Below are 26,709 nucleotides of genomic sequence, written 5' to 3' on the forward strand. Positions count from 1 at the left end.
AACAACATTATGGAGAATATTACTGATACATGTCAGTGCACATTTCTATAAACAAAATGAGAAACATAGCAATCAGAAAAGTAAAACAGACAGTGAATAGTGAAATAAAATGTAATGAGGAAAAGGGTGGGACTTGATTTTATAAATCAGGAATTGATTGGATGGTGAAACGTGCAGACATCAGCCAAAAAGAAAAGATGTTTCTGAGGCGGTGCAATTTATTTCTGAATTTTTTTTTATTTGTCTTTTTTATATATTTAATATTTTTTATAATTAATAGATAACATTTATATTTTTAAGAATTCTTTCTGTAATAAAGTAATTTCTGCCATCCCAATTTTATATGCATAGTCAAATATAAGTAAGCCATTGGTGTAATTACTGTGGCTATGCCATGCTCAAAACATTAAATTGTTTGTTTTAGTGGTCCAACATGTAAACTTCTGACTTGTGAACAATAGTGTTAGTTTGGAGCAGGACTTCCTGTATGTCCTAAGAATGGCTGTGGGGTAGGGTGGTATGAGAGCATGCACATTGCAATTGTAGACATAAGCTACACATATGTATTTTTGCAGACACTTATTGAGGCTAAATAGACGTATTGCCAGGCATAGGCATCTCTGTAATAACACGAGTTACAAGATGTGGTGTAATTCAAACATCTTTATAAAATATCTCCCGATTAAACGGCATTAACAATAGTAGCACCGTTCCACTTTCCTTTCATCTCTTGCCCTCATTGAGAGCGCATGTTCGCCTCATTTAAGTTCAAGCAATTCAAACAAGTGAAACATTAACTCAATACATTCATCCAACTAAATGAAAAGACAGGGAAAATGATTTATACAATATTAAGATACCACAATCTAATGTATTGAATATTATGCAAAAATAAAATAGAAATAAAATGAGGAATAATAATAATTATATGAAATAATGACAATGAATCAATAACAAAAAACGGATAAGTTTTAAATTTAATTGCACCAATGGGTTATCAGATTGCCACTATGCTGCATATTTTATAGGGCTATCTATCTTAATATAGATAATGTTTTGTTATATTATAGTAATATTTTTTACTTTTTTATAGCCTGCAATATTTATAAAGGAAATGTTGCATGACAAAAAAGGGTTGAATGAGGTCACAGGTAGTGGTCGACCGATATATCGGCATTGGCTGATACATTTTCATGTTTGGCTGAGGTTTTTCTTGAGGGCACCGAGAACTGCCTGTTTGCATATGAAGTGACTGAGACATGTAAATGACCAGTCAGTGATCATTTTGTTGTTACATGCCATCGTGTTACTACAGTGTCATTTAAATGGTCTGCATATCAGAGCTGCGGCAGACGTGTTTGAGCACATAATGTTAAATTGTTCTCCTGTTTTATTCTCCCTCTCTCCTCAACAGTTCCCTGTAACGTTTATCTGTCTTTTCTAATGATAAAAAGGGAAATATCTATAAAACTAATATCATATATTGTCTGCAAATATCTTGTTTAAATAGATGTAATAAACCAACCTCACACAACTTCAGCAGATCTAGCATCTTGTGGAGCGCTCATTTATTTACCTCTAAAGCCTCCTCAGCAGTTCCCTCTCAATTTTAACTTTATTTCCTAATAATAAAAAGGTAAATATCAACAAAACTTCTATTATATACCCTGTATATAATAATATGCAGATATCTCGTTTAAATAGATGGAATTCACTTACCTTCCTGCCGAGCGCTCATCTAATATCGTCCTCTGAAACGCGTAGTCCATCAGCCAGAATCAAAATCTTCAGGATCAGAATCAAAAGTTCCTTTTATTCACAAATCATGACGGACACTCCATGACAATCCAAGCAGGTGATCCAAGCCAATTAAACTGTCAGGAGATTGCTGCTGCTCGCTGGCTCCACACGAGCGCTCGAGTGCTACCAAAGTCTTTCTAGCAAGTCAGTCCACTGTCGGCCATGTTTGGAACACTCTCAGGAGGCTGTTTCCTGTTGTTTTAATAGAATTGGCCAGTCTAAATAGCTAAATACTCTCTGGTGCAACTTCAAAGTAAAGGCACTTCACGTGCGCTATAAGTAAGCATCTTATTCACTATACACTGTATGTACAATTGGTTTGATTCGATATTTTTTGAGTAAATGCGATTGCTAACTTGGACATGCCATCCATGGTTGCTGGAATACTGTGTGTACTGTTATTTCCTTCTTCCTAATATATTAACAATTTCTTCATGTGCAAATAAATAAAAAACAAATTGATGACTAAACGGAAATCTGAAGAAACTGCTATCTAACATTTAAAATACAATATTATGATTATTTTTACAAAGTTAAAGTTTAGAGTGAAATTTAGTAAATATAGTGCTATAGTTAAATTGTGTATGTCCTGGCATTGAATCGTCCTATTGGCCACCCTACTCTCTGGATATTGGCATCGGCCATTAAGAAACCCATATTAGTCGACCACTAGGCACGGGTCACTAAAGACCTGAGGTATGCATTTAAGGGTTAAAAAGTAAATTAGGGGTATCAAACATTTGTCCAGTCCAAAGTGTCCAGAAATTATTGAATACACCCTGCATTGCCGTTGGTGGAGAAATGTTAAAATATCCAACAAGGGAAGCAGTTCTTTACAATGATAATATGTATAAAGTCTTTCAATAATCTGCCCAGGCTTTAGAGATCAGCTGTGCGAGGAGTCATTTCCCATAAGGCTTTGAGCCAGTGGAAGTGATGTCACCCCTATATCCCATCACATATACAACTTTGAAATGTTCAGAGGATTATGGTGGCAATTGAATCTTGTAAACGTTAGGTGTCATGCAATGACTAAGCTCGCTAAAAAAAGAGCAGCCCACCCTGAACCCACCCTGCCACTTTGAATTAGGAATTTAAATGATCTGAGCACAGTGCAAGTGTTTGTATGTGTGTGTCTTAAACTCATCAGCCTTACCATATCATGTGTTCAGCTTGGTTCTTAAAGGAATTAATTAATTAATTAAATATAAAAATTGAGAAATCATTGTAAATGCACCATTTGCAAGAATCCGTTCAGTGAAAATATGAAAATATATAATTTGTAGATTGCCGAGAACAGTTGATTCAAACTCCATTTTTAATTTCCAAATCTTCTTCATCAAAACTACTAAAAGAATTGTTAATGGAACCGTTAAGGAACCAGAGTCATTAAGAGGAATAGGAATCGATACCGAAACCATTCAATTCCTTTCGATTCCTGTGGTCTTAATAAAGTTTCAAACGTTGTCTTCTGCTGTTGTAGCCCATCCGCCTCAATGTTCGACATGCTATTTTTCTCACCACAATTGTACAGAGCGGTTATCTGAGTTACTGTAGACTTTCTGTCAACTTGAACAAGTCTGGACATTCTCCATTGACCTCTCCCATCAACACAGTGTTTCCGTCCACAGAACTGCCGCTCACTCCTGTGTGAACACCCCTTATAGCGCTCTTCAATGCAAACCTACTGTTCATCAGTAAACCATTAAAACTTGATATTTAAGTTAGTAATACATAAATAATAACATTAGTTCCCCTTCTGTCGCTCTCTCCATGTTGTGTCAGAGAAGCGACACTAGGGGTCTCTCTTGAGCGCCGATATTCACCTCTGGACTATGAAAAAAGGCCAATGAGAGTTGGCAACCAGTATTTGCATGTCCCGCCCCCGGACATAGAGGAAAGAGTTATTCTAAAAGACTAATTTCGCTCTAAAGAACAAAACACAGCGGCGTTGAACGTCCTTCTCAGGACGCGTCTTTTTAAAGACGATATTTCCGCCCCTGTGTAGTTTCTGGATGTGGTTGATGTCTCCCCACCTCTGACGGTCATAAAAACTGCCTTGCATTCCTGGGTTGCGATCACACGCAGGCAGCGTTTTTATGAATGGTCTATGTTTTCAGTGCGAGAACATAGCCATGACAGCATTGCGGTCGTAGGCTTTCTCTTGTAGTGAGAGAAAGCCGCTTCAGCCGCCCCCCGCGCCTCGCCTCCTTCCCACGGGATTGAGGCAGGCGCTGCAGGCGATGAAAACGATCTGGGGACAATGACGGGCTCCGTTTCGCCGGGTGAACCCCCTCGAAACCCCCCGCCTCCCCGGCACGCTTGCTTGTTTCTGTCCGAGCTCGGGATGAGCATTCTCTCCAATGGGTTATGTTTTCAGTGTGAGAACATAGCCGCGGCAGCGGTGCGATCTCTGCTTTCTCTTGTAGTGAGAGAGAGCCATCTCAGCCACCCCCGCGCCTCGCCTCCTTCCTACGGGATTGAGGAAGGCACCGTGGGTGATGGAGAACGATCTGGGGAGAATAACGGGATGCTTTTGCCGGGTAAATCCCCCCGAAAACCTCCCACCTCCCCGGCACGCTTGCCTGCTTCCCTCGAGCTCGGGATTAGTGCGGTCCGCTTAACGGCCTACCGTCCGGTCCCTTGAGCTCCCCAGCATTGGATGATGACATCACCGCTGTATCGGAGGGCGTAACAGCGGCGTCGGATGCGGATAACTCGCCTGGGCCGCCACCTTCGGGTCTCCGCCCAGTCTGAGCCTGACGCAAGAAGGTCCGCTATGCTTCCCCGGGCTTAATTGGTTCCGCGGGCATGTGCGCCGCTCACAGCCGCGCCCCCCCCTGGATTCCTTCCCGGACGTGCATGACGAGCTGAGCAAGCCCAGCTTCCTCGCTCCTCCGCTCTCGCTACCCTCGGTGGTAGAACGGTCCCAGACCGCTCCCCCCTGCACGCCATGGCCCCCTCCTGCAAGTCCACCGGGCCAGGGCACTTCAAAATCTGCACTTGGGTAGTCCTGTTCTTGACGTGCTGCAGGAGCTGCACTCGAACAGGCGATGAACACTCCGTGGTCCAGAAACGCAACGATGGACAGGCAGTACGGGAGGCAGACAAAGCACGCTTTCCCAAACGCCCCCGTCTCCCAGCTCCGTCCATTCGGCGACACCACTTGACGACTTCGCCCAGCAGTCCTCAGTGGTGAGGAAACAGACGAAGGCTATTTTCATGCAAAAAAAGCATCCTGCCCTGCCGCAAACCTGCCGCCAGGGGCCATGCCCTGTCTGCTCGCCGAGGGCGTCCTCCTGCGGCTTTCAAGAAAGAAAGAAAGTGGTGCTCCGCCTCAACTAACAAGTGAGTGGGCCCAGCTCTCAGCCCCAGCGTTGAGCCCCCCGCAGAAGTTGGACGCCCATCGTCTCACGGACCCCCTCGAGGACCCGGAAGGCTCCCAGGCACTCCTGAGACAACGCACCCAGAGTCCAAGAAGTTAGCTCCGGAGGTGGTAAGACCGCTCCATCCCCCGGTGGAGGGCCGGGAGGAGAATCCTTTGTTTTTTCATTTGCCACACCCCTTAACGGGGGCTGCGGTACCCAAATTCTCAATAAAAGAGCTATTTCCTTTGTCTCTGGGGCATATGGCCCACAAATGCCGTTCTCACGGCACTCTGCTTTCAGGCCTCAACAGTCCCGGCTCCATGGACGCGGTGTCCCCACCTTCAGCCTCACAACTGTTCCCTGGCCGGCCAGTTCAGACGAGTCCAGAGGACGCCAGCATCAGACCTTCTCCTCAGTCACGAACCCGCCCCCTGCCGGGTGCCCGGAGCAAGGTAAGTGCTTTGAGTTTATTCTCAGCACCGGAGCCTCGGGACGCCACGTTGCCTCCCGACGCCGCGTTACCTGTTCCGCACCGCTGCGAAGCTCCGCCGGGTACGTACAAAAAACTCGTCCCCTTGGTGCCCCTAGCACGGAGCTTATAGGCATGGCATTCACTGCCCAACCCGTCACGCTGGCTGCACCGGACCATTCGACTCGGTTATGCAATTCAGTTTGCCAGGTCTCCGCCCCCCTTCGTGGGCGTACATTTTTCCGCAGTACACGGCCAACATGCCCGTTCCCTGCGCGAAGAAATCGCCTCCCTTCTATTTAAGGATGCGATAGAGCCTGTCCCTCCAACCGAAATGAAGAAGGGTGTCTACAGCCCTTACTTTGTTGTACCCAAGAAAGGCGGCGACTTACGACCGATCTTGGACCTGCGAGTTTTCAATCGGACCTTGTCCAAACTCCCGTTCAAAATGCTCACCCAGAAACAAATTCTATCTGGCATCCGGCATCTAGATTGGTTCGCAGCAGTAGACCTGAAGGACGCGTACTTCCACGTCTCAATTTGCCCTCGACATCTACCCTTCCTATGGTTCGCGTTCGACGGCCAGGCGTATCAGTACAAAGTCCTCCCCTTCGGCCTGTCTCTGTCCCCTCGCGTCTTCACGAAAGTCGCAGAGGCAGCTCTTGCCCCGCTCCGAGTAGCCGGCATATGCATACTCAATTACATCGATGACTGGCTCATACTGGCTCACTCTCGAGAGTTACTATGCGCACACAGAGACCAGGTGCTCAGGCACCTCAGCCGTTTGGGGCTTCAGGTCAACCGGGAAAAGAGCAAGATCTCCCCGGTCCAGAGCATCTCTTTTCTCGGTCTGGAGTTAGACTCAGTCTCAATGACAGCACGTCTCTCCAACGAGCGTGCTCAGTCAGTGATGAAATGCCTCGCTTCCTTCAAGCTAGGCGCCGTGGTCCCGCTAAAACGTTTCCAACAGCTCCTGGGGCATATGGCATCCTCCGCGGCGGCCGCGCCGCTGGGATTGATGCATATGAGACCACTTCAGCACTGGCTCCGGACTCGAGTCCCGAGACGAGCATGGCGCCGCGGCACGCACAACGTAAAAGTTACTTCTGCCTGCCGCTAAACCTTCAAACCCTGGACAGACCTCTGCATTCTAAGGGCAGGTGTACCCTTGCAGCAGGTGTCCCGATGCGTTCTGGTCACAACCGACGCTTCCAAATTGGGTTGGGGCGCCGTGTGCAACGGGCACGCAGCCGCAGGCCGGTGGAACCGAGGCCCGCTGCGCTGGCACATCAACTGCCTACAGCTGCTGGCTGTTTTTCTGGCCCTGCAGAAGTTTCTCCCGTTAACTCGGAACAAACACGTCATAGTCAGGACAGACAGCACCACGGTCGTAGCCTACATAAACCGCCAAGGCGGAGTACGCTCCCCCCACATGTCACAGCTCGCCCGTCGTCTCCTCCTTTGGAGTCAGCAGCGACTGGAGTCACTGTGCGCCACTCACATCCCCGGCAACCTCAATTTGATAGCGGACGCGCTGTCAAGACAAAGCTTGCCTGGCGGGGAGTGGAGGCTCCACCCCCAGTCGGTCCAGCTGATTTGGGACCGGTTCGGCAAGGCTCAGGTAGACCTGTTTGCCTCCCAAGAGACCTCCCACTGCCCGCTCTGGTAAGCCCGGACAGAGGCTCCCCTCGGGGCAGATGCGCTGGCACACAGCTGGCCCACGGGGCTGCGCAAGTACGCATTTCCCCCAGTGAGCCTTCTTGCACAGGTGCTATGCAAGGTCAGGGAGGACGAGGAGCAAGTCATTCTGGTAGCCCCCTATTGGCCTACCCGGACTTGGTTTTTGGACCTCATGCGCCTCACGACAGCCCTTCCCTGGCGAATTCCCCTGAGGAAGGACCTTCTTTCTCAGGGACGGGGCACGCTCTGGCACCCGCATCCAGACCTCTGGAACCTCCACGTCTGGCCCCTGGACGGGATGCGGAAGATCTAGCCGGTCAACCATCTACCATCGTAGATACAATCAGCCAAGCCAGAGCCCCCTCTACCAGGCATCTTTACGCCCTAAAGTGGCGTCTGTTCGCAGACTGGTGTTCTTCCCGAGCCGAAGACCCGCAGAAGTGTGCAGTTAGGTCAGTGCTTGTGTTTCTTCAGGAGAGGCTGGAGAGGAGGCTGTCCCCCTCCACCCTCAAGGTGTATGTCGCCGCTATCACGGCCCACCATGACACGGTAGACGGAAAGTCTCTTGGTAAGCACGACTTAATTGTCAGGTTCCTAAAAGGTGCCCGGAGGATAGCTCCCTCCCGGCCTAACCTGTTCCCCTCCTGGGATCTCTCGGTCGTCCTTACGGGACTCCAGAGACCCCCCTTCAAGCCGCTTGACTCAGTTGGACTCAGGGCCCTCTCTCTCAAGACCGCCCTGCTGATTGCGCTCGCTTCCATCAAGAGGGTCAGGGACCTGCATGCATTCTCTGTTAGCGACACTTGCCTGGAGTTCGGTCTGGCAGACACTTTCGTGATCCTAAGACCGCGACCGGGCTATGTGCCCAAGGTTCCTACCACACCCTTCAGGGATCAGGTAGTGAACCTGCAAGCGCTGCCCCGGGAGGAGGCAGATCCAGCCCTTTCACTGCTGTGTCCAGTACATGCCTTACGTATCTACCTGGACCGCACACAGAGCACTAGACGCTCTGAGCAGCTCTTCGTCTGCTTTGGGGGACAGCAGAAAGGGAATGCTGTCTCCAAGCAGAGACTCGCCCACTGGGTTGTCGACGCCATTTCCCTGGCTTATCACACCCAGACCGTGCCCCCCTTTGCGGGTCCGAGCCCACTCCACCAGGAGTGTTGCGTCCTCATGGGCACTGGCTAGGGGCACTGCCCTAGCAGACATTTGTAGAGCAGCGGGCTGGGCAACACCTAACACTTTCGTGAGATTCTACAATCTCCGAGTTGGGTCAGTATCGTCCCGTGTTCTCTCAGGTATCGAGCCCATAGAACTCGGTGGCACGCTCACGATCTGACCGGGTGAATTGCTTGCACCTAGTGCCCTTCCCCCTAACCAGGGGAAACAGTGCGCCTTCATTCCCAGGAGATCTCAGGTTTGGGACACTGGTTGATTCCTCCCTAGCCCTCGTGGGTCGCAGTTCAGCGGAGGAACTCGCCGTCCCAAGCCACTGCGGGTACCGCAAGCTACCCTGCACTGTGTAGGTGCTCCACAGGTAAGGCCTCCTTCGGACTCCCCCTGTGTGTAACGCCACGGTTCTGTCCCCTCTGGCGAACGGACTCCCGTGCTTCCCTTAGGCAGTCACGGCTGCCTCAGTTGCCGTACTGTATGTTCCCCCGCTATAGGCTGGATCCACCACCGCACCGACTTTTCCACATAGGCCCTAAGTCAGGCCTCTGATGGTTTTGCCACTTAAACTTGCCTCCACTCTCAGGTAGGCGTGGCCTCCGCAGGGTCTTCTCCACCCTGAATAAGGGCTAAGACCCCCTTCCCTCAATGCGTGTAAGGGCCCCGGCCTAAGTTGCTCTATGCGAGAAATGCAGCCTGATTCAGTTGGTCGTCCTGCACGTAAGAATACTTGCTCGCTCCTGTATCAGCAGTTCACGTACACGGCTCAGCACGTGGCGCTTTTATAAGTGGACCCCTAGTGTCGCTTCTCTGACACAACGTGGAGAGAGCGACAGAAGGGGAACATCTAGATTACGTATGTAACCTCCGTTCCCTGATGGAGGGAACGAGACGTTGTGTCTCCCCTGCCACGTCGCTGAGCCGAGCCACTGTTGTGGCCGGACCATTTACGGCTCCTCAGAAAAATCCTGAATGAACTCCCATATTTGCGCCGCTTAAATACCCATATGTCCGGGGTCGGGACATGCAAATACTGGTTGCCAACTCTCATTGGCCTTTTTTCATAGTCCAGACGTGAATATCGGCGCTCAAGAGAGACCCCTAGTGTCGCTTCTCTGACACAACGTCTCGTTCCCTCCATCGGGGAACGGAGGTTACATACGTAACCTAGACGTTTGTTGAAGGCATTCGTTTCAGATTGAGTGAGGTACAACACAACACCAAACACACAAACCCAGTGATTCACAATCCCACTCTTTTAGAAAGGGGTACTTTTCCTCCCTGCCGCTCCGCTTTCATTTCAATCAAGTGCAGTAAAGAGCAACTCATGCACCATTTCCCCTCATGAAAGCCTTGCAGCTAACCCTTCACCCCGTTACCTTGAAACATTTCTCCAGCCCGCCACTGCCAGCACCTGTTCTTCATTACCATACTTCACAGCACATGCTCTATTTACTCTACTTACAGTATAACAATATTTCTGATAATCTCTGCATCGCTTTGGTTAATAGTGTTGTGGCACATGTGCAGGAGTTAATGAGTCGATTAGAGCGCATGCTTCACATACTGATGCTTATCTTTTAAACGACCCTCAGTACTTAAAGGGAAAACTTACCGTAAATTCTTTCATTTGAAAAGTCTCGTCCTCATGTAATTCCAAATCTGTATGACTTTCTGTTTTACGTGTAACACACAAGGTGATTATTTTTTTTTAATATCCAAGCTACTTTGTGTTTTCCACATAATGAAATAAATAATATGGAGACTGGGTTTGTCAAAAGACAAAATGAAAAATAAATAAATAAAAATACACCATAAATGTGTAATAAAAGTTAATTCGACCCGGATGTGATATTCCAAGTCTCCTGAAACCATGTAATAGCTTTGTGTGAGAAACAGACCCAAATTTAAGTTGTTATTCACTGACAATCTTTCTCTGAAATGAATAGCCAAAGTCATATAGACTACAAAAATGGTGCATTGACACCACTGAGCCTAAACACCAATGGTTCACGCATGACTTTTTAATGAGACCGCTTGTCCGTTTGGACAAGTCATATTTTCTTTAATTTGCCCCTATAAAATCCACTTGTCCCTGGACTACTTCAGTTGTTCGTAAATTCTGAATACTGATTTTTCATCATTTTGATTCAGACTGATTTGCTAATGAATCATTCAGAAAGATTTGTGTACCATTCCGAACCATTTACCGAAAAGAAGGATTCGCTTACTAATCGTACGTTACTATGGCTTGTGAGCAAGTTTTCACAACTTCACAACTTCACACAACTTCATATTCAAATGTATACATCTGATTTATTTGATAGGTGATATTTTGTCCTTTTCTTGTGATATGGAAAATGTTATTAAAGCATTATATTGTAACATATTGTTTTTATTTTCTTTCCTAAGATGGAAATAAAGATGAATTTTAAGAAGAAAAGAAGTGTATATATAGTCTAAAAATTCAGCACTTTGAAAATCTGTTCTTAATCATGAATAACTACAAAACATTATGCGATTAATCACAATAAAAAAATTTAATTGACTGACAGCACTAACTTGCACATTTATTTTCATTCGAAATATGTCAGATTCCTTGACATTCCGTGTTTTATAGCAGATGCAATTTTTATGACTGGATTTATTGATTCTGTCCATGTTTTCGGCATCGCAGAAATCATAGTGTCCTACATGTCTTAACCGCGGTATAAGTGGACTCATTATTGAATTATTCAAAATGAATTAACATTCCGAGGTGTAAAGGCCGCATCACAATACCATATCAGGGTGAAAATAAATGTATTTATTTTTTTTAATCTGCGCTCCGGGCATTGTCATTGAATGTACTGTACATGACTGGGCTTCATTCCTCACAGTCAACCACTGATGTTGTTTCACAATGCGCAGCCGCCGGCAATGACAAAACGTAAAAAAAAATTGTATTTGACAACCATCCCAATCGTTACTATGTTTTTGTATACCGTATGGAGCACAAACCTTGTTAGTCACCAACAGTTTCATTATATGAAAATATTTTCCAGGACAAATTATTATTTTCCAGGACATTTCTGTATTTTTCTCATTTTCCATTACTTTTCCATGGCTGGAAAACTGCACTGCAAAATTCCAGGTTTTCCAGGATGCGAAATGGGGATGTCCCCATTCACTTACATTGTATTCCGTGTTCCATGGAAGAGAGTGACACAGCTTTGGAGCAACATATGGGTGAGTAAATGATCAAAGAATTGGGTGACTATTCCTTTGAAGGCTGTTTCAGCGTCAGAGCATTAGCTGTTAGTGAGATGGCTGTTTTGTACAGAAAATGATGTTGTGTGACTGAAGTTGACCTAATTGAGCACAGTTCTTCCCAGAGGAAGTGTGATTCCACCAGCAGGTCACGCTCACTATATACAACAATACCAGTGAAGTGACATCAAAGAGCAGCTTGTTTTATGGGATTTTCAGCTTAAACCCACATACAGGGAAGAAACTGTCATCACAGACAGGGTGTGTAAGCTCTTAAGGGAACACAGTGTTCCTAAACAAGTGAAACTCTGAGGTTTGCTTTTTGTTAAAGTGTGTGAAGATGTCATCCCAACTTGTATTCTGAAGTTTATTTAAAGCAACCAGCCTTCATACAGCATTTACCGGTACTTAAAGGTGGGGAAAGTGTGCCGACAGTGTTGCAGACAGTGGAATTTACAAGAGCTGTCATTGGTAGTGTTAGTTCAGCCCAAAACTGAAAGTTCTGTCATCATTTACTCACCCTCATGTTGTTACAATCTCCTGTATGCCTTTCTTTATTTGAAGTCTTATGAAGCCAATCCGATAGCTTTGTGTGAGGAACTAACCAAGGTCATTATTCGCTGATAACCTCCCCCTCCGCTCTGAAACCTCATTTGTGTTTGCAAATACTCAAATATGGCACGTCAAGATGTGTCTCTTCAAATTTGACTTAATGGATAAACAGCATTGCTTTTTGTTATACTGTAAGTGGTGTCTTGTAACCCATGACAATGCAGCGAGTTTAAATATGCAGACGTGAGACTGAGATTTGAGAGCTGCAGTGCAGGGGAAGATTATCAGTGAATAGCAACTTAAATATTAGTCCATTGCTCACAAAAAGCTATTGAACGTTTTTAGAAGTCTTGGAAAATAGTGCGCATATGGACACCTCTAATGATACTTTTATGGCACTATTTTGCAGCATGTGGTCTACTGTTGTTGTGTGGAAAAGAGCCACCTGAACATTCTGCTAAACAACTCCTATTGTGTTCCACAGAAGATAGAAAGTCATATGGGTTTGGAACAACATGGGGATGATTAAATGATGAGAGAACTTACATTTTGGGATAAAATAACCCTTCCAAGCAATTGGCAGCTTTCAAGGAAACCTCTTATGAGCAATTCCAGCTTATTACAAGCACTTTGGAGAAAATTGGCTGCCTACCTCCTTATCAGCTTTCACTGAGGCAGACTCATCATGAAGGGTGCTGCTGTTTCCATGGCTTGATTTGTTGTAAATCTCTAAATATGATAGTGAAAGATATGTTTTGTGTTAAGAAAAAGAAAGAAAGTTATATATGATTATAACAACACAGGGATGAGTAAACAATGAATGCATTTTCCTTTTTGGGTGAAATAATCCTTTAAGGTAAGTGCTTTTATCAAATTATAAGCTTCAAATTTCTGTCTCCAAAAATTGTCCCCATCCACTTCCATTGTAAGTGTCTCACATAATCTAGATTTTTTAAAGTATTAAAAATATTTTTTGTGGTAATCAACATTATGCCAAAAATGCTATCGACTGAGCTTAACTTGTATTGAACTCCTTTAAGAGAGTCTGGTATAATAAGTGGAGGAGATCACAGGACTTCCGTTGGGAAACATCAGCACTTACCGGAGACAGTGGGATTGGATGTTCATGCAGATACTTTGGGTACATGATCTGTGAAAAAACAACAATACAACTTGACTTTAATCTCCTCCCGTCCCCATCTGACCTCCTCATTTTATTCATCATAAACAATGTGGACTAACTTCAAAGAGTGCCACTTAAATACAGTCTTGTCCCTAAACACTCTCTGTTTACAGTGGTCATACCGCAGACCACTTCAAGTCATTGTGTGAAGCGAGGCCACGTCCGCTTCTTTTTTTAAATGTTTTTCCCCATGCCAAATTTGTCTTTTGTCAGCTAAGTCATAATGTGCAAGCAATGGGGTGTTTTTAAGACAGATACATACCCAGAGTTACTGTAAATCACCCAGATCTGTGCTCTGATTTCACTGTATGACACATCTCAACACAGTTACATATTTGGACACAATTGAGCCACATCACTGGTAAGATAAAGACAAGATAACACTCTCCCTGTTACAGCACAACAGTATTTTAAGTGTGACTTAACTGTCCAAATACTTTTGGGCCTACTGTATATATTGGTGTTTCTTCAACTTTGGGCACTTTCATGTCCCAGGGGTTGATTGTTATATAACAGATTTAAACTTTTTTCCCCTTTTGTTATATAACGGTCATTAAAACTGATTTAAAACTTTTTACCAGCCCTTCATCATTTATTTTGGGTGCTTTTGAAAAGCATTTTATGTATAAAAGATTTGACTGTTTTCGCCCTTGTCCCAGACCCAGACTTTCAATATTAAACTATGAAACTCTACCATACAAATACAAATTATTACATCTTTAAAAGTATGATCATCTAAACAAAGAGTGAAAACATGTAATAAATCTGATGGCTTCCCTGGTGTAGGCATCAACCTCTTATTACAGGTACTTGTAACACTCAAACATGATTCTCTTCTTAATTACTTAACAAGCTCGTTAATTAGACCGGACATCTTCGTGCATATGTGAAGTGATCCAATATGTCAAGCAACTAGTGCCTTTCACAGGTCCATATCACCACCTAGAATCACATAAAGAGTTCACCAGATAGAACTGAGTACACATTAATACGATCATATAAGATGCAAACATACAATTCACCCCATCACAGTATATGAGCAACTATAAAATCATGAATACATCAACACATATTAATGAAAATAAATGGCGATCTGACACAAGCAACAAATGCCGTTCATAAATCAGTTTCATCACCTATAGTGAAAAAATGTATTAATAGCAAAGTGAAATACAGAATAACAGTTCATAAATTATTTATATTCTACAGAGTATTGGTGAGAGACTATTTAAGGATGTTTAGAGGTAACAGGAGAGATAGAAATCCTCATTAAAACCAAATGGAGACATGGACTTCAATACATCCAATACGCTTCCCATTGTAGTGGATTTAACTCCACATTCCCACCTCTTCTGAAACTATCTACCTTTTCAATTCATATACGTTAACTGTTTTATATCACAATTACAAAATTGGTGAGGTAACGTCATGTCTTCTAATAGCTGTTCCCTGTCAAAAAGCTACACTTTGATGCTGCGCTGATTTAGCACTTTGGGAACAACTTTAGGTGACCAGCTGTGAATATGTGTGCAACACGTCAATGAAATTGAACAGAATTTATAGCCTCTGCTGGTGACTTCAATGGATGCACTATAAATTAGATGCGTCACAGGTGCATCGTCAGGTATTTTGTCTTCAGATCATTCTTTGTGTGTTGTGCTTCTTGACTGTCAGAACGTTCTACATTTCTCTGTTAGGAGTTAGAATTGTTAGGCAGTGCGCAGAAACCTTTCTCTTTCTCTTTTCTAAAAACAAATAAAAAAAAAGAATGACTGATAAACAAAGCAAGCGGTGTGTGTTCCCATGTTTACGCTCTATGGCTGAAATGGACACACACCAGTTTCGTTTTGGGGGGAAAGCATGCTGCTCTTGCTTTGGGGCAGGGCGGGTGTGAGAGACAGGTCCGTCCCTATCGTTCCCTCTCTTCCTAGATCCAGTTGATCCTTCTCGTAAGCCTGAAGGGCGCTTCGGCGCCTCTTCGGTTCACAATGGGGACGCTGAACCTCTGAACATTCCACACACAATAATAAAATGGCTGAGGAATTACTCGAGGTGATTACTCAGGCTGTGGCCAAACTACAGTTATACTAGCCACATGAACAAGAGACCCCCAAACGCTCCAAACTAGAAGACATATTTCTGTCTGGTGGCCAAAAAAAAAAAGGAAGGGAATGCTATATAAGTCCGAGCTGTGTAACCTTCATGTTTGGCCCATGAAGGGACACTGAGCTTTCACCTGAAGTTATCGAGACCATTCTATGTGCTAGGGCTCCCTCTACTAGAAAAAGTTACGCCAATAAATGGGGTGTCTTTGAAAGATGGTGCAGTGCACATAATGCAGATCCAGTTAATTGCCAGATTGCTTCAGTTCTGGACTTTCTGCAGGAAAAATTGTCAGCAGGCACATGCCCGCCACACTCAGGGTTTACGTGGCCGCTCTATCGGCTTGCCACGCCTTGATTGACGGGGTGCTGTTGGGGAGACATCCTCTGCTCACTTGCTTCATGGAGCCATGCGACTGAGACCTCCTGCTAGGACCAGGATCCCTTCATGGGACTTAGCAATAGTCCTTGAGGGTCTGGTTGAGACCCCCTTCCAAACCTCTAGAGTCAGCGTCTGATAAACTTCTGACTCTCAAGATGGTTTTTCTTATGGCAATTACTTCTCTAAAAAGAATTTGGGATCTACAGGCTCTGTCTGTCTTGCCAGCCTGCTTAGATTTTGCCCCAGAAATGGCTAAAGCAATTTTGCACTCTCATTCTGACTAAGGTTCCTTTCTCGACTGTACATCTGGTCACTCTCAAAGCCTTCTGCTCTCCGCCGTTTACAAAGCTGGAGCAGGAAGGACATCACAGACTTTGTCCAGTCCGTGCCCTTCAGACTTATGTCCACTGCACTAGCCAGTGGCATAAATCAGGGCAACTATTCATTTGCCATGGGGGGCAAAACAGGGGGCGGCCGCCACCAAGCAAACTATATCGCATTGGGTGAGGGAATGCTATTGCCCTGGCCTACGAGGCGCGTGGTCAAGCTTCGCCAGTAGGTATTAGGGCTCACTCTACCAGAGGGTCGCCTCCTCTAAAGCCTTGGCTAGAGGTGTCCCTCTGCAGCATGTTAGTGATGCGGCAGGCTGGTCCTCTCCACACACATTCATAAGATTTTATAGTTTGGATGTTCATGCCACTTCATGTCAACATCACAAGCTCATGTCTGAGACCTCTCGCGTTCTTGTGAGCACAACTACACAACTGTAAGTGGTCCGGACATCCACAGTGCGGCGGAGTGGGTATTCTCGTTCCCAAAGCGCTAAATCAGCGCAGCATCAATGTGTAGCTTTTTGAAAGGGAACGTCTCGGGTTACTTAACTGTAACCCCTGTTGCCTGATAAAAGCGGAACGAGATGCTGCACTTAATTGCTGCACTGGGATGCCCCAGGAATGCTCTTCAGACAAAATACCTGACGATGCACCTGTGACACATCTATTTATAGCCCTACTACAGGTGCATCCAATGATGTCACCAGCAGATGCTATAAATTCTGGTAAATTTCATTGACGTGTTGCACACATATTCACAGCTGGTCACACCTAAAGTTGTTCCCAAAGCGCTAAATCAGCACAGCATCTCGTTCCGGTTTTATCAGGGAACAGGGGATACAGTTTAGTAACCTGAGATGATTTATGTTCACTTACACTTATTTTTAAAGGTCTTGATGTCTTCCAACATACAGATTAATGGATGGGCATGATTATGCCCGAATGTAAGTTTGTGTATTGATTGGTTCTTATTATAGAGGAGCAAAACGTACAGTTCCTGCATGGATAAAAACCCTTTATGAGTGCATGTTTCTTTTCTGTAACTGCATCATATTTTATCAATTTATTGGCTAAATTATGGGATCGTTTGTGAATGAGTAAGGGAGGATGTTTAAAAATGTCCTGTAACGAAGGGTCTGTGTAAAGAATGTACCAGTATTTTTGAATAATATTTTCAATTTTATTGTAAGTTAATGCATAATTAACAGAAAATGATTTACTCTTTCTTTTATAATTCTGATTCAGTAATTGTTGCCTATCCAACACTTTTACCTTAATATACACATGACTGAAGCCAATCGTGTGGATATCTGGTGAACTCTTTATGAGCTGCAACATTGGAATATAATAATGTGAGTTTTTTTCTAATGGAATTCATAAAGCGGTTAATTTTTAAAGGGGTTGTGTCTTGAGGAATCAAATGTTCCTTGATATTTTGGACATATAAGAGGTCGTTCTACTATAAAAACAATGTAAAATCCAGAACTCAATACTTAATCTCCAATGCAATAAAAGCATTTCTTGTAACCAAGCTGCAAAAACGCCCTGTTCTCTACTTCCATGACAACTCTAAGTCACTTGGGGTCTTTAATTCAAGACGGCCTCTACAGCAACAACATCAACACCTATTTTAAAATCATTGCACCCATGCTCCCGCCAACTGGTGCTCACTTGGCTCATAAACAGAGACCGAGAGAAGGAGAAATGTCCTACTGTCTGTAGCCTCACTACTCCTGAACACGAAAGGGGACCCATCTGGACTATTATGAATTATTTTTGTAAACAAACATGTACTACACAGACGTCTTTGACTGCTATCATCTCTCTGGCACATTTTTAACAGACGCAGTGTCAAGTTACAACTCTGAAGTAAAGATGCATCTCATCAGCTGCTGTAGCTCCTGTTGTTTTGTTGCTTTAACTGCTCAACAAACTGTTCTTTCACCTATCTGTGCTATTTTTAATTGTTGGTGTATGTAAACAATCACTATATCAACGTCTTTGACCGGTTTTGATTTGGTTCTGGCGATGTGCACCTCAGTGTAGAATGATTGTCTTGTGAAGCAGTCATAAAACAAGTCTTGGCCAAGGAATTGTCACTGAAGGATATGGGGCAGTTAAAAACATTATTGGACCCGTTAAAAAAACAATAGTAAACCGTTCCATTTATTAAAATTTCAAATGTCATGATTGTTTATGATGCTGACACGCTGTGTACAACCAAGCACTTCCGTTGATGCGATGCAAGGCCTTGAGGCTATCTACACCAGCACGTCAACACAAACTTTCTGTAACAGGAGGCAGTAGTAGTGCCAGCGCAAAATGGAACGGGTCACCTGTTTGTTTACTGTTGGAGTGGCGCGCCACAGTAGACGCTTCCATTGTAGACAGCATCATTGATTATAGCATCCGTGTAGACAGGGTGTGAGTGTTAACAGCTGTGCTTGAGATGAATAATGTAATATATGTGTTGGATGTGTGTTGTGTGTAAACTGTGAAATGTTTTGGTGCTTGTTTATTCTCTTCCGATTGAGTTTAAAAAATGGGGCTTGAGGGGCTGCATGCTATTGCCAATGAGAACAGAGAAGTTCCATTGAAGTTGAAAGGAGGAGCTGAGGCAAAATTCTAGCTTTTCAGAAAGATGGTCAGAGACAGAGTCGAAAATTCTCATGTATTACAAAATTGTGACTGTTTTGGTGAAATAAATCTTTTCTAACATTATCAGTGAACCTCAGGGACGATTATGAAACTATAAAAGAGAGCATTTCACAACCCCTTTAAAACTGTTACATTTAAAATGTTGTCATGCCAAAATATTATTCACATTTTGTTTGAAAAGCCCTTGAATAGGTTTAGTTCACCCAAAAATTAAAATAGTGTCATCATTTACTCACCCTCGATGGTGAAAAAGTAGACGGAGGCCATTAAACACATCCTACCATGACAAGACTCGGCCACCTACAGGCCTCAGAAGTCCCCCGTCCCACCTGCCTCTTGCCAAGGCCATCCTCCAGCAGCGGCGGCCCCGGCTCCCTCACCATCGAAGAATGTGATTTATTTATTTTTTATTTCATCATGAGCACATCAATAGAATATTTTCACAATCTTTTAGGGCTGCACAATTAATCAAAATAACATCAAAACAGCGATATGTTCATGTGATTATTAAACTCAAAATGCTGTGATTAAAGCCAGAGAAACTTCTGTTTGAGTGCGCTATGAAATAGAGCCATTTCAGAGCTAATACAGAATTATTGAGATATTTATCAAATACGGTTAATAGGCTGAAATCTATTGAGATATAATTGTGTAGCCATATTGCCCAGCCATAAATGCAAGTGAATGGTGACAATGATTAACAAACATGTTGCCTAGAATCAGAGAGAGAGAGAGAGAGAGAGAGAGAGAGAGAGAGAGAGAGAGAGAGAGAGAGAGAGAGAGAGAGAGAGAGAGAGAGAGAGAGAGAGAGAGAGAGAGAGAGATAGATTCATACAGGTTTATTATAACATTAAGATTAAGAAATTATGAGATAATTTCCATTGCTGGATGGAATATCCCTTGAACAATGATAGTGATTGACATATCACTAACATATGAAATAAAATCTAGCTTTAAACTGACGCTGCAAAGGCATGAGGGTCCAGCAAATTTTGTTAAATGTATCTTTTCCAAGTAAACACTGTGCATGAGTCTGATGTGGCTGTAAATCCGACATGAATTCTCAGGTCGGAGCACTGGACAGCAGAGATGTATAATCCATGCTGCCGTGCACGTGCACACCTGATGCAGCGGCTGATTAGTCCAGCATCAGTGCCCACAGCAGCACAAGAGCCCGGAGCTGCAGTAAACCTGCCCGCAAGTGCACATACTGTACTTATCTCAACAATAAACTCTCTGATAAAAGTATAGTTTAGACTGCTGTATTCCTGCATAAACTTTGTGACTGTACTAGCAGGCAAATGGTTTCGCAATCTGCTGGGAAGTAAAAAAAAAAAAAGCTCTTTTGAAAATCTGGAGGCCAACGCAGGCCTATAAAATGCTTTGATGCTGAGAAGTGTGCATAACAACATGTTGAGCAATCACTGCAGCACATATTTCCTCCCACATGGAGTAGTCATCAACAGCAAACAATGCTGTTTTTTACATTCTTATTCTAGAACTCACCATAACAACCATTCCGTACAAATCTAAAATAGAGCGCAACAGTCAGGTTCCAGAAGTCAAAATCCCATTAATTTTTCCCAAAGGCGAACTGATTTGTTTTTGTTTTTTTCATTAACTCTTAAAGGCAGACCTACTGTGAGCTCTGAGGTAGTTAATTGATGGTATATGCTTCTGTTGAAGCCATCAGTCTATGTTATTTCAACTATTTCAACTACAACGTTATTTAAAAAAAAAACATGTTTTCTGGTGAAGACCTAGACTACATCATTTTCAGAATATTTAGTTTTTATTATATTTGTTTAGATTTTAGGGCTGAAATAAGGTGTTAAATGATATAATTGAAGTATGGTTAACAGCATTACATGTATTATGGCCATCTGGTGTTATCTTGTGGAATTTACATGTTTAATGAAGGCGAGCTGTGAAGGTTTCAGATTTTATAATATATGTTGTTTAGAGTTTTTTTCATGAGTCATGAAAATGTATTTTATTTTAGTTTCAGTTTTTTCCAATTATGTTTTTTTGTTAGTTAAAAGAAATGTTTCCATTTAGTTTTTGTTTTAGTTTGTGTTAACGATATGAACATTCCTGCCCAATGGCAACAGTCTTCATTGCATCAACATTTGAGAAATTAAAGCTGCCATCATGATCACTACAAAATGTTCATAATTGTCTCCTTTAACCAAATTTCTGCAGGCGATTAAAGTGCAACATTAATTGTGGCATGTAAACAGTGCTGACTTTTGTGGATAAGGCTGTCTGTAATGAGCCTAATTTACACTGAAAGAATGTGTTTGCATTGACAAGAATGACAATGACTTCATTTAACTGCACATGGCACAGTGCTACACCAGTGCAGATCATTTGAATTAGATGTAGATTTTTGTACTGCAATACAATATTATCATTCAAGGTCTCCATGAAAATATATATAAATTCTACATTGGCTCTGGCACATGAAATGCTTTAGAAGAATATGCTGTATAAAGTCAAGCTGAATTGTAAAATGATGGGCAGATGGGCAAATATATGAAACCCATCTAGTCTAACCCCCTGGTTCCAACTGTTGAAGCGTGCCTCAAAGTCACAAGTCATCTGAAGAGTTGGGCCTCCTGTGTCCCTCTGCCTGAGGGAAAAATGCAGAGCATGAGGAACAAAGAGGAGATGATCGCTCTATAGGGACACAGAGAGCTTTGGGAATTCTCACTGAAGCACCTATTACAATCACTCATTCGCAAAAATTCACCAGACAAGGGCTGTGAGGAAGATAACCATTCTACAAACCCCTATACATATCATCATGAACAACATTATGATTTGATACTCTCAGACACAGCATAATGACAATACTGTATAATATGATATCATATGTTAACTAATATATAAAAGTTAGCTAAATGTTAACATATATAAAAATTTACCCAAGTTTAACAATTTCTGCTAGGAATGCACCAATGTATCGCCTGCTGATATTTACCGGGCCAATTGACCAAAATAAAACAATGGGCAAATCGGCATGAAAATGGCAATGTGAAAAAAATTATGGTTCATTATTAATTAATTATCATCACACAAAGTAAAACCTCTTTGAATTTAAATGCACAATTCAGAAATAATGATAGCCACAGAATGTAGAATGGTTGGTACCCCAAAGAACATGTTATTTATATAACATTTTTATTCTTTCTCGTCCTCACATAAACTGGGAAAAAACGTAATTATGTGACACTTGTGAAAGTGGCACTTACCTATACATGATAAGGTTAAACCATCCAAACACTTAGAAAACAGCCAACTTTGACTTGCGGTGAAGCAGGGCAGACTCCCCACCAGGAAGATCGTCCGGGGGAGGACCTTCCCGGGGATCTCCCATGTCCAGCTCGTTGACCGGAAAGAATTTCATCGCCTGGCCATCACGAGTGCGAGGGCCGAAAGGGCTGAGCATAGTAGAATGACCCTGGGAGTGAGGAAAATGCTCCTTTACTCACTTTCTCCTCCATGACCTGGGGCGTTTTATGAACTCATAGGCCATGAGCACATTATTCACAGCAGTATATATTTACAGGTATGAGTGGGTAGTCCACACTGAAATACTTTTGGGAAGTTGTCATGTCTTGTGGTGTGATATGCTATACTCCACATAAAACCACTGGTGCCAGGGCCCAGAAGGCACCTGGTTATGTTGTGAGGATACTCACCTCGTGGTGGCCCAAGGGCGGGTATGCTTACCTGGGTCAGGCCTGTCGGAGTCAGCAACCTCGTCCCTGGGTCGCCTGTCCACTTTGAAGCCAGTCTGGGGATCTTGGCGGCCGGTTGACGGGCAGGTGTTGTCACCTTCGTGCGAGAGGATCTTCTTCTTAGAGGCCAGCATGCGGGCTCCGATGGTGATGGAGCCGGGGCCGCCGCTGCTGGAGGATGGCCTTGGCAAGAGGCAGGTGAGGCGGGGGACTTCTGAGGCCTGTAGGTGGCCGAGTCGTGTCACGGCAGGATGTGTTTAATGGCCTCCGTCTGCTTTTTCACCATCGAGAACTGATGTGCAAAGTCCTCGACAGTGTCGCCAAAGAACCCCCCTTGGGAGATGTGCAAATCGTGAGGGTGGACCTTCTCTGCGTCACGCATCTCCACAACGTTGAGCTACAGGTGTCGATCTTGGACCACCAATGTGGACATCATCCAACCCAGGGCATGCACCCATGACTTTCGTCGCCCATAGAGCGAGGTCGGTCACAGTTCCTACATGAGCCCTGGGTCGGCCCTACACTTGTGCAGTTCTTTAAGTGCCTTGGCCTGGTGAACCTTCAGGATGGCCATGGTGTGCAGAGTGGAGGTGGCCTGACCCGTGGCGTTGTAAGCCTTCGCCAATAATGACAAAGAAACGTATATGCCTTGGAAGGGAGCCTTGGTCGGTTCCTCCAGGTGGCTGCACCCTGCGGGCACGAGTGCACCCAACCTGGGGAAGCTCGATATATCCCTTGGGGTAGTTAGGGTAGATGAGCTCGCAAAGCAGAGAAAGGCGCATTCCATGACTTCGCAAGCTCCTCATGCACTTCCGAGAGTAAAGGCACCAGATTTTGTTGCCATCCGGTGGTGAGAGATAATGGGCACACCCATTAGCACAAAGGCGAAAGGAAATCTTTAAAAAGACGCCAATCTTTTGAGCGAGCTCTTTTAGAGAAAATAGACTCTTTTAGAATATATACTTTTTTTACACCTGTAGACTCAGCCGCCAAAGCGCCCAATGGAAACAGAACACTCACTCATTTTCATTGGCCTTTTCTGAATAAAGCAAAGTTGATTGGGGCTCCCACCTAGTGTCACTACATCGACACAACGTCGAGAGAGTGACAGACAGGGAATGTGACAGTTAACATTTACGCATTTGGCAGACGCTTTTATCCAAAGCGACTTACAGTGCAATTATTACAGGGACAATCCCCCCGGAAGAACCTGGATTTAAGTGCCTTGCAGTTAACATCTGAAGTCATTTGGATTACTTTTATATTTCCTTCATGTGCTTTTTGGAGCTTCAAAGTTCTGATCACCATTGAGTTGCATTGTATATACCTACAGAGCTGATATATTCTTCTAAAAATATTTGTTCCCAATCTGTCACTCACTCGAAGTTGTGTCAATGAAGTGACACTAGCCCAATCTATCAGGAGTGTGGCGCTCTCCTGGGCCTTGACCAGTGGAGCCTCTCTAACAGACATTTGCAGAGCAGCAGTCTGGGCAACACCCAAACCTTTGCGAGGTTCTACAATCTCCGGGTTGAGCCGGTTTTGTCTCGTGTCTTAGCAGGAACGAACAGGTAAGTCCGGGACAGTTGGCTGGGTGTATCGCTTGTGCAGAAAGCCTTTCACCTCCACTGAGCTGAAGACGTGCGCTGTTGACTCCCAGTAGTGTTCACAAGATGTGTTCCCTGAATGACTTCCTCCTAGCCCCTCTGCCCCAGTCACCATGTTTGCAGAAACTCGGCCCCTTTTGGGTAGGACCTACTAGGACCTTCCGACAAAAAAAGAGTCGGCAAGACCATGTGACGTATTTCCACTCAACCCCCCCGACTGTTTGACATAACAGCGTCAGGGGAGGTTACATGTTGGCCTGGTGCGCTGGCAATGAGGCACACAGTAGTCTGCCCATCTCGCACCAGCAGTTCACGTAACACAGTCCAGCTAGTTGTGGCATTTTTGTAGGGGACCCCTAGTGTCGCTTCATCAACACGACATCGAGTGAGTGACAGATAGGGAACATCCTGGTTACTTCCGTAAGTCATACACATCTGGGATGGCATGAGGGTGAGTAAATGATGAGAGAATTTTCATATTAGGGTGAACTATTCCTTTAATTGATAAAAAAAAAAATTATTTTTAAAACATCCAGATTAAACAAGATTTTTTCTTTTTGAGGACACAGAGAGAAAGTGTGTTCTGGACATACTTTCCTCATGGCACACAGATGCTTGGCTGTTCCACATAATTTCTGTTGTTCCCCTTCACATGCAGTACATTTCTGAGGATGGTCACATGATGCAGCTCCCCACTCTTTGTGATCAGACGCTGCTCTTTTCTCAGGCATCCTGCAGCACTTTAAGAGCTCTATATAATGATCTGAATGTTTCCAGTGCTTAACTTTCCTCACTTTAGGTTTACCTCACCAGCAAAGAGTCAAGGAAATGTCTAATAAAGCTCAATTCAAATGAAATGCATGGATACTGTTGAAGTTTATTAGTAACATGGGAAAGGGCTTGTTCACTCAGGCTCAAATCCAACAACCTCCAAATAACTGATAATAACTTGGACACATGGGGAATTTCCTTGTTATAACCAATAACTTTAAGAACTGACAAGAGGTTATGTTGAGTTTTAATCCAAGAACTGTCATGCTTAGAAGATTCGGATATCTTTTTTTAAGTATATATTAGGTTGTTAAAATGGTTTACCATTTTAAATCACATTTAAATGGTCCTGTGATGTGACAAATACATTTTTAAAAACACAAATATTCAGTGCAGTCTCTCTCACAAGGCATACAATTAGCATGAATATTAATTACCAAAACATTTGCATCATGCTGTTCAAAGTAGTTTTATGTGGAGTATAGCATGTCACACCACAAGACATGACAACTTCCCAAAAGTATTTCAGTGTGGACTACCCACTCATACCTGTAAATATATACTGCTGTAAATAATGTGCTCATGGCCTATGAGTTCATAAAACGCCCCAGGTCATGGAGGAGAAACAGATTTGGGCCCAGTTTGAAATTTGAATGAGACTTCAGATGAGAGGCCTGATCTCAGATGAGATGAATTCATGAAAATTTTAAGTTCTCACTATCTTGATATCATCCTTCTCTGTGCGTTTGACAGGACTGGAGGCCAAGGGTCTAGTTGGAGACTTCTCACTGAACAAATTTCTCTTCCTGTGGATGAAAGAAAACTTCAGATCTCTATTTTCAGATGCACAGGACAGAAATGTAATTCTCAATCATTTAGAAATCATCAGAGCCATGGTGCAGTGCTTAGTGCATGTTGGGCCATGGTACTTGCAAGTCCTGCCTGAGCATGTCCCATTAAGTGATAGACCAATAGATATACATACATATACAGGGTTAAGGAGTAATGGAATACATGTAATGGGATTACATATTACAAAAGTATTCCACAGTACAGTTATACAGTTACATTCAAAAAGTATTTTGATTACTCAAGAGATTACTTTGCATTTTATTGTCATTTGTTTCATTTAATATTTAGTCATTTCAGATGGAAACATTTATCCATATAAATGATCCAAAGTGCATTTGAACAGCAGTGAAACACTTTCTTATGATGTGTTACATTCATAAGAGCAGACGGAGAAGTACATTTGAAGAAAGTTTGGAGCAGAAGAAATAGAAATAAAGTTGTGTAAATTGTCAGCTTTATGCTAAGCTAAAATGCTATTTCTAGCCATTTTACATGCCAGGCATGATAATATTTTTTATTAAGAAATCATAAGATCTTTGATATTAGGGCAAAAATCATATTCTTGATAATATTTTTTTTATTATTTTCCTGTAAAAATATCAAATATTCCTTAAAACAAGATTGATTTGATTATTCTTGTTTTAGAAACACTGCATAATATATTTGGGTTTTTCAGAGAATGTATTTTTAACATGTGTATTTTATACACATGTTAATAGTTTTTATAGTCAAAACAAGTGAAAAAAATCTACCAGTACTGAAGAAGTAATCCAAAGTATTTAGAACACAAT

At 43.4% G+C, this 26,709-nt stretch overlaps 1 pseudogene; it reads right to left on the bottom strand.

Moving 5' to 3' along the window:
* Positions 1-26,016, bottom strand: part of LOC127652970 (centrosomal protein of 112 kDa-like) — a 288,819-nt pseudogene extending 262,803 nt beyond the window's left edge.
* Between the last annotated feature and the right edge of the window lie 693 nt (positions 26,017-26,709).

Source organism: Xyrauchen texanus, chromosome 12 (assembly GCF_025860055.1).
Source record: "Xyrauchen texanus isolate HMW12.3.18 chromosome 12, RBS_HiC_50CHRs, whole genome shotgun sequence".
NCBI classification, from domain to species: domain Eukaryota; kingdom Metazoa; phylum Chordata; class Actinopteri; order Cypriniformes; family Catostomidae; genus Xyrauchen; species Xyrauchen texanus.